At 40.7% G+C, this 9,848-nt stretch overlaps 2 pseudogenes; both read right to left on the reverse strand.

The window, feature by feature from the left end:
- Positions 1 to 176: 176 nt before the first annotated feature.
- LOC121962680 lies at positions 177 to 4,654 on the reverse strand (annotated as a pseudogene).
- A 1,063-nt stretch (positions 4,655 to 5,717) lies between these two features.
- On the reverse strand, positions 5,718 to 9,781 carry LOC121963073 (annotated as a pseudogene).
- Positions 9,782 to 9,848: the final 67 nt, after the last annotated feature.

Raw genomic sequence — 9,848 nt, forward strand, 5'->3', positions numbered from 1 at the left:
TTTTTAACTGATCTTTAGGTATTTTTTGTACTATTTTACAAATTTCTTGCAAAATTTGGGGTCATTTGTTCTCTTTTGCCTTCTTCTTGTGTTTTTGAACAAAATCAAGCCAATTTGCTCGAACGGCACGAACAACTACATCGCAAAAATGAAACAAAGTTTAAACTTAATTTAAATTAGCAACCTGTGTCAAGCATTGGTTCGTTCTCATTTTGTGCATCGCCCTTTCCACCATCACCCTCTCCGACACCATCTGCTGGTTTGTGCTGTGATTTCACCTCAAACACGTCCCACCTCTCAGGAAGGATCCCCTTGTTAAACAGCAGCGAGGCCACATATGAAATCAGCAGAATGGAGACCAGAGCAGACAGCATGCAAATGGTCTTGATGGGAGAGCGCTGAATGTAAACGCCGTCCTCTAAAGTGCAACCTGGGAATTTCAGAATGACAGGAAGATTGAACACAGGCTCTCCACACAACAGTCTCATCACAAACGCAACAACATAGCCTGCAACAGCCCCGTAACCGTTGGAAACGCTGATGAAGAGCACGCAGATGAGTTGTGGGAGCATTATGGTGTAAGTCAAGTCTGAGCTCAGAATCCAAAATGCCAAAATGCTGCTGTCCAGGTAGGTGAGAGACGTTCCCACAATCCCTACGACCACGATGGAGACGCGGATCACCCTCTGCAGCTCTCTGTCTGACGCCTGCAGAAAACAGCAGATAAAGTTTCAGTTAAAATAAAAAAGTGATGATGCTCTCCTCACCAATTCTGCAGCTCTATGGTGTTTGCATAATTCATTCCTCTCAGATTACTAATATTAACTGTAGGAACCAAAAAATGTAAATAAATAACGTCGCTAAAAATGAAAAATAAGCAGCTGCCTGAATCGCCAATAGCGAGCGCCGCCACTGTACCTGGTGTCTGATGATCTTGTAGATGTTGGTGATGAAGATGGAGGTTGCTGCCAGCAGGCAAGAGTCGGTAGATGACATCGCAGCACCGGCGATAGCTCCCATGCCGACGATGAAAATGGCAGTCGGGGTAAGATGCCAAAGGATGATGGGCAGCACCATGGCCGCCTCTCCTCGCTCATAGGGAGAGGGTGACCCATAAGAGGTCAAATTCCAATCTGAAATATGAGAAGAAGCTGCTAGATGATATACAGCTACCCATGTTATTGAGATGGTTTAGTTTAGTACAGTTTGGCGATTAGAGCAGGCACACTGCTAGGTAAGCACGCGGCTCGGCTGCTGCTCAGCTGCTGCTCGGCTGCTGCTCAGCTGCTGCTCGGCTGCTGCTCGCTGCTGCTCGGCTGCTGCTCAGCTGCTGCTCAGCTGCTGCTCAGCTGCCGCACATCTACAGATTTAACGCCGATTCTTACCGGCTTTCAGCTAAAGCAGAAAGTGAAAATGGTGTTTTGATGACCATGCTGACATTATTAAACCCGTCGCTTCAGTTTCAATGTCTTTCATCTGTCACAGACATGAAGAAATACAAAAATACCTGTTTTACTCAACCTTTCCTTTTTCCATTTCAAAATAAAAGCCCTTTGACAACATTTCTGTCAAAAGAATCCCTTCAGTTGTGAACACAAGGCTTTTTTGTGGAATATTTTCATGACGCTGTTGTTGACAGTGCAGTGGTGTGCACGGCTCCATGAATTATTGGTGTATCGGCCTTCAGTTTTGGAAATAACAGGTCGCTCTGCAGCAGCACCGCAGCAATAACGCTGCAAGCGTACGAGCTGCAGCAGTTAAGCGAGGTTGCCGACATGCGCTGCTCAAGCATCCAATTTGGCTCTGGCGTTACTTTGGATTCACCAAATTCACACAATAACACAAACTAACTTTCAGTGAGCTAAAATTCCTGTTTTTGTCCAGAGAGCTTAGACAAGTTTCACTTTGAGTTTAGTTCCCTGTCAGTCTAAAAAGTTGAGCATATGACCACATAAATAAGACTTGGATTATACTGTTTTGTGAGAGTTTGTAAATGGTTTTAACTGGTTTTGTTAAATGTGGACCCCTATGACTTCAGTTCATCAAGAATTGTTGTTGTTCACCATAAAGACATACACGTTTTCTTCACAAATTCATTGCAACACAGGGTGACTAATTGATATACAAATTATCATTTGGGGGTGATACAAAAAAAGTAATGCATGTAAAAAAAAACAAGAACTGCTGCCTGTCTTCCTGATTTACCTGTTGAGGCTGCAACGGCACCAATCAGCACAGGTGGAATCCCAAGAACGAGGACGAGACCTGCTGCGATGAAACAGATCATTCTGGCTGTCGATGTGGAGCTGGAGGACAGAGTCCTTTGATGAAAATCTTGAAATGCCAAGTTGCCAACACTCTGGAAAAACACAGTAAGCCATATTATGCTTTGTTATTTTATTTTATTTATTTGTAAAAAAGAGTTACCCAACATAGCACAAATTGTCTCATTTGAAAAGTATTTTTTTCTTACTCCCATTCCTCTAAAAATTGCTTTACTGCAGAATTTCATCCCTAAATTGGGCCATTTTTGGTGATTTTTATGGATACTTTTTTTTTTTTTTTTTTTTTTTTTTACATTTTTTATGGGATTTTTAAAGACACAACATGTGTTGTTTACATTTTGTAAAATAAAATTGGATTTGTGCGAATTTATCTTTAAACTGGACCCCATTGGGAACCACTGTTTAAGACATGAAAAAATACTCTAAATAATACTGTAAATACTACTACTAATAATAATTTGAGTCTGATATGGCTGCTCTGCAAAAAAACTTTAATTACCAGGTTTAAAAAAATCTTAATATGTCTAATTCTTCATTTTAAAACTTTTACTTGAGTTCGTACCATTGCGAGGAAATTATCAATCCATCTCCACACTTCATCAGACTTGAGGTGGCCCAGCCAGGGAGCCTGATACGTGCGGTTGAATGCTGTTTGAGTGATGTCAGTGTAAACGTCACTCGCCAAAACAAAGGGAGCACACAGCCACTGTCAACAGAGACAATCGCACGGTAAAGTCTTTCAGAGGAATCCAAAAATCAATACTTTTTGTCACATTAATGTGTTTGAAAACTTGCCTTGGCAATGTTAGACTCACCAAGCTACAAAAACACCAGCGATAGCTGGACGACATCAGTGAAAGCTACTGAATAGAGACCTCCGAGGACAGTGTAGACGACCGCCACTGCAGCAGAGATCCAGATGCAAAGACTTAAAGGCAGCTCCGAAAAGACGCTTACAGTGACCCCTGTTGAAGGTACAAAAAACACACCCAAGACAACAATTACTGGCATTTGTTTTGACGCTTCTGGAGAACGACGTGATGAACGTTTTTGTATTACCGAGAGAAATCAGTGTGACAGGAACCCACATCAGTTCACTGATAATTGGAACAACTGCAAGAAGCCCAGTCAGTGTTTTGCCGTACTTTCTCTGAAATGGATCCATCATCGTGATGCAGTTTTGGTCCCGCATTGGTTTTGCGAAAAACAGTCCACCTTTAAAAAAAAAAGACAGCAAGCACAGAGATGTGTAATTTTACACTTCCCATTTTCAGGGTTCGGGACCAGAGTAACTGGTGCGCTTATAGTGCTATTTTGTGTGTCGTCCTCTGTTTTGCACCCTTGTCTAATGCAATATTTGGCAAATAATTGCTCATTACTAGAATCAAGACCAAACCAGGGATTTTAACTTGTTTTGCTTGGGGGCCACGTTTGCAAAATAACAGGAGGCCAGGGGCCAGCAGCCCCATCCATGTCTCTAGGATTTTTAGGATGTTTCTCAGATTTTAGGATGTCTCAAGGATTTTAGGGTATTTCTAGGTTTTAGAAAATTTCAGGATTTTAGGATGTTTCTCGGATTTAAGGTCATTTGTAGGATTTTAGGACATTCGGGAGTTACCTAAGAACTCCATTTTTCCAACAAATTAGATTCAAACTCTCCTCAAATGAACTCATATTAGAGCTAGTTTATGTCGGCAGCTGCCGAAAATAAATTTATGTTACATGGCTCTGAGGATAGATACTGTTTCAATTTTATACCACACTTCAAAATTCCATGACTTTTCCAAAACTGTCAATAGTATTTACAAATGCCATGACTTTTTCAGGCCTGGAAAATGTGAATTTCACAAAAAGTAAAATGTAGAAAGCACTGGGTCATGGTTAACACTGGCCCATCTCAAGCATTGCTTTATAAGATTTTTTTCATAGTGTTTTTGAGGGATCTCACCAATAATAAATGAAATTGACATTTGCAGAGGAATAAGAGCCCAGACTAGTCCCTTTGTGGGGTCATAAACCGTCTCTGCAACTCCAATGATGAAAGCACCTCCCACCCATGTAGCTGCAGCAGGAAAAAAACAAAGACAGAGCAAATTCACTCACTTTAAAATTTATTTATAAGTAATGTAATAGATATTGTTTGCGAAGATCATTGTAGATGCAAAGAAGTCCTTTTTTCTGCTCACCGTCATTGTGAAAACTCCCACTGCCAAGCTGACCCTCCGATTAGCCAAAAAAGAAACTTCCATTTGTCCACGGAGTGTGTTTTTCTCCATCTTCTTTGATTTTAAAGATGCCCAAATGCCGATTCCCAACACGAGCAGGTAGAAGACGACCATCATTACCAGACCTGGAACATGGACAGCCATCGTGGACTATTTTCTGGTGGTGATATCTCCGAAAAAAACACACATGCAAGTTATGAGACATACTGAGCAAAAACCAACATTTGAGGGGATAAACGCTGAGAAATGTGATATGAAACATTCAAAATGTAACAGGCAGCTGCAGTCAAGGTCATTGTTGCCATCTGAATACAGTCAAGACCAGATAAAAATAGGGGGTATAAGATTTTTAATGAAAGGCAGGAACCAGCACAACTTCAACATGACTTCAAAACCTACAGATGCTAATCATCAGGACTTTAGGAAATTTGTTTTTTTCTCTCAATTTTCAGACAAACTAGCGTCACAAGTGTTGTGTTGACAAATTTGTGCAGTACTTACTGGCATGTCTTACAAACAAAAGTGTCCTTGACATTTTTCTGTTATGACAGAATTCTCAGTAGTTACTTTGTCTTCATGCATATCAGGGTAAACTTTCTGCTCTTTGTCAACCTAAGTTGGGACTCCAGCAACATTATTTCACTGAGAACGCACATTATAGTTTGATACAAATATAAATGCCTTTACAAGCTCAAACTCTAGACATTTTAGTGCAAAGAATTAAAATTTGACATATTATCTATAAAATGCAAAGTGACTGCCCTCTACAGGTTAAAATCTGGCTATTGCAATTTAATTTTACTGGCTGATACTGTTAGAAGGAGCCTGTTTTTATCACCAAGACTTTGTGTGTGTAGAGGGCAGGGAGGTGCTGTGGATCAAGAGGCGGCACGATCGGGTGACTGGGCAATTCTTAGCCCCCCTCCTAGCCCTGTTCATTTTTGAAACTTTTTTCAGATCACAGGGAGGAGGCACTCAAGATGGTTTAGTTACTGTTTAAACATATTGAAAAATAAGCAAAAAACAACTACTCAAAACATTTGCACATATAAAAGGACACACAGCAGAATCATCTGTAAAAAATGTTTGTAAAATATCAGGCTCAATAAAGGACCTCAAAATGGAAGCACCAACACCAGCATTCTGTTATTACAACCTCAAAATTATATTAATAAAGTCTTATTGAAAAAAAATCAGCATTTTGTATTCAGCATTGGTTCAGAGATGTAGTTTTATCATTTCCATCACCCTCTCCAACACCATCTGCTGGTTTGTGCTGTGATTTCACCTCAAACACGTCCCACCTCTCAGGAAGGATCCCCTTGTTAAACAGCAGCGAGGCCACATATGAAATCAGCAGAATGGAGACCAGAGCAGACAGCATGCAAATGGTCTTGATGGGAGAGCGCTGAATGTAAACGCCGTCCTCTAAAGTGCAACCTGGGAATTTCAGAATGACAGGAAGATTGAACACAGGCTCTCCACACAACAGTCTCATCACAAACGCAACAACATAGCCTGCAACAGCCCCGTAACCGTTGGAAACGCTGATGAAGAGCACGCAGATGAGTTGTGGGAGCATTATGGTGTAAGTCAAGTCTGAGCTCAGAATCCAAAATGCCAAAATGCTGCTGTCCAGGTAGGTGAGAGATGTTCCCACAATCCCTACGACCACGATGGAGACGCGGATCACCCTCTCTGCAGCTCTCTGTCTGACGCCTGCAGAAAACAGCAGATAAAGTTTCAGTTAAAATGTAAAAAATGATGATACTCTCCTCACCAATTCTGCAGCAGCTCTATGGTGTTTGCATAATTCATTCCTCTCAGATTACTAATATTAACTGTGTAGGATAAAAGCCCCAAAAAAAATGATAAATTACAAGCAATAACGTGTATGTGCAAATTGCACTGCAAAATATCAAAAAAATAAATAACGTCGCTAAAAATGAAAAATAAGCAGCTGCCTGAATCGCCAATAGCGAGCGCCGCCACTGTACCTGGTGTCTGATGATCTTGTAGATGTTGGTGATGAAGATGGAGGTTGCTGCCAGCAGGCAAGAGTCGGTAGATGACATCGCAGCACCGGCGATAGCTCCAATGCCGATGATGAAAATGGCAGTCGGGGTAAGATGCCAAAGGATGATGGGCAGCACCATGGCCGCCTCTCCTCGCTCATAGGGAGAGGGTGACCCATAAGAGGTCAAATTCCAATCTGAAATATGAGAAGAAGCTGCTAGATGATATACAGCTACCATGTTATTGAGATGGTTTTAGTTTAGTACAGTTTGGCGATTAGAGCAGGCACACTGCTAGATTAGCATGCAGGCACGCTGCTAGGTAAGCATGCTGCTCAGCTGCTGCTCAGCTGCTGCTCAGCTGCTGCTCAGCTGCTGCTCAGCTGCCTCACATCTACAACGCCGATTCTTACTGGCTTGAAAATGGTGTTTTGATGACCATGCTGACATTATTAAACTGGTCGTTTCAGTTTCAATGTCTTTACATCTGTCACAGACATGAAGAAATACAAAAATACCTGTTTTACTCGACCTTTCCTTTTTCCATTTCAAAATAAAAGCCCTTTGACAACATTTCTGTCAAAAGAATCCCTTCAGTTGTGAACACAAGGCTTTTTTGTGGAATATTTTCATGACGCTGTTGTTGACAGTGCAGTGGTGTGCACGGCTCCATGAATTATTGGTGTATCGGCCTTCAGTTTTGGAAATAACAGGTAGCTCTGCAGCAGCACCGCAGCAATAACGCTGCAAGCGTACGAGCTGCAGCAGTTAAGCGAGGTTGCCGACATGCGCTGCTCAAGCATCCAATTTGGCTCTGGCGTTACTTTGGATTCACCAAAGTCACACAATAACACAAACTAACTTTCAGTGAGCTAAAATTCCTGTTTTTGTCCAGAGAGCTTAGACAAGTTTCACTTTGAGTTTAGTTCCCTGTCAGTCTAAAAAGTATTGAGCATATGACCACATAAATAAGACTTGGATTATACTGTTTTGTGAGAGTTTGTAAATGGTTTTAACTGGTTTTGTTAAATGTGGACCCCTATGACTTCAGTTCATCAAGAATTTTTGTTGTTCACCATAAAGACATGCATGTTTTCTTCACGAATTCATTGCGACACAGGTTGACTAACTGTATATACAAATTATCATTTGGGGGTGATACAAAAAAAGTAATGCATGTAAAAAAACAAGAACTGCTGCCTGTCTTCCTGATTTACCTGTTGAGGCTGCAACGGCACCAATCAGCACAGGTGGAATCCCAAGAACGAGGACGAGACCTGCTGCGATGAAACAGATCATTCTGGCTGTCGATGTGGAGCTGGAGGACAGAGTCCTTTGATGAAAATCTTGAAATGCCAAGTTGCCAACACTCTGGAAAAACACAGTAAGCCATATTATGCTTTGTTATTTTATTTTATTTATTTGTAAAAAAAAAAAAAAAAAGAGTTACCAAATATAGCACAAATTGTCCCATTTAAAAAGTATTCAAATCAATGCACATAATCATCTTTTTTTCTTATTTGCATTCTTCTAAAAACAGTTTTCAGTTCTTACCATTGCGAGGAAATTATCAATCCATCTCCACACTTCATCAGACTTGAGGTGGCCCAGCCAGGGAGCCTGATACGTGCGGTTGAATGCTGTTTGAGTGATGTCAGTGTAAACGTCACTCGCCAAAACAAAGGGAGCACACAGCCACTGTCAACAGAGAGACAATCACACACCGTAAAGTCTTTCAGAGAAATCCAAAAATCATTGTCAATTTGTCACATTAATGTGTTTGAAAACTTGCCTTGGCAATGTTAGACTCACCAAGCTACAAAACACCAGCGATAGCTGGACGACATCAGTGAAAGCTACTGAATAGAGACCTCCGAGGACAGTGTAGACGACCGCCACTGCAGCAGAGATCCAGATGCAAAGACTTAAAGGCAGCTCCGAAAAGACGCTTACAGTGACCCCTGTTGAAGATACAAAAAAAACACACCCAAGACAACAATTACAGGCATTTGTTTTGACGCTTCTGGAGAACGACGTGATGAACGTTTTTGTATTACCGAGAGAAATCAGTGTGACAGGAACCCACATCAGTTCACTGATAATTGGGAACTGCAAGAAGCCCAGTCAGTGTTTTGCCGTACTTTCTCTGAAATGGATCCATCATCGTGATGCAGTTTTGGTCCCGCATTGGTTTTGCAAAAAACAGTCCACCTTTAAAAAAAAAAGACAGCAAGCACAGAGATGTGTAACTACACTTGTCAGGGTTCAGGACCATAATATTTTAGTGTTTTGTGTTCATGCTATTGTTTTGTATCACAATGCTTTGTTTTGTGCACAGTGTAATACTGTAAAGCAGTATTTGGAGAACAGTGGTACAATGTAAGTTCTTAACTTAAATACCATTTTGAGGTACTTGTACTTTACTTGAGTATTTTATTTACATGCTACGTTGTACTTTTATTCCACTATATTTCAGAGGGAAATATTGCACTTTTCGCCTTATTACTTTGAGCTGACAGACTTTATCAAATCTGATGGTTTGAAATAAAATAAATTACCAAACAGTTTATACAAGTACATCTGCAATTATTAGTCAATCAAGAGATTAATTAACTGATCACTTAATTGCAAACAGTTTTGGTAATCAATAAACACTGGCTAATTTTGCTTTACTTAGTACTTAATTACTTTTACTTAAGTAACATTTTCAATGCAGGACTTTTACTTGAAAAAGAGATATTAATGCATTTATCACCACTGTTGGTAAATAAGTGTCGATTTCAAAGATGTCCATGTGTCAGTTTTTTTTTTTCTGCTGTTGTTGCTGTTTGTTTTTTGGATGTGAATACCATAATTAAGAGGATCTCACCAATAATAAAGGAAATTGACATTTGCAGAGGAAATAGTGCCCAAACTAGTCCCTTTGTGGGGTCATAAACCGTCTCTGCAACTCCAATGATGAAAGCACCTCCAACCCATGTAGCTGCAGAAACAAACTCTTTATTAAAAGCCAGCAATTTTATTTTTTTTGTTCTCCAGATGTTCAATTATATTTCTGCTTGACCAAAACTCACCCGCCATTGTGAAGGCTCCCACTATCATGCTGACACTCCGGTTTGCCAAAAAAGACACTCTATCTGTCCACCTTGAGTGCTTTGCATAATCTTCTTGGATTTTGCAGATGCCCAGATGCCGATTCCCAACACGAGCAAGCAGAACACTACCATCATATCAGACCCGGTATGCTGAGAGCCATTGTTGAGTAAAGATGCGTACAGCAGCGACTGGGGCTCCAGCTGGGTCTTGAGCTTTACCTGACTTAT

The sequence above is a fragment of the Plectropomus leopardus genome, chromosome 24 (assembly GCF_008729295.1).
Source record: "Plectropomus leopardus isolate mb chromosome 24, YSFRI_Pleo_2.0, whole genome shotgun sequence".
Lineage (NCBI taxonomy): Eukaryota > Metazoa > Chordata > Actinopteri > Perciformes > Serranidae > Plectropomus > Plectropomus leopardus.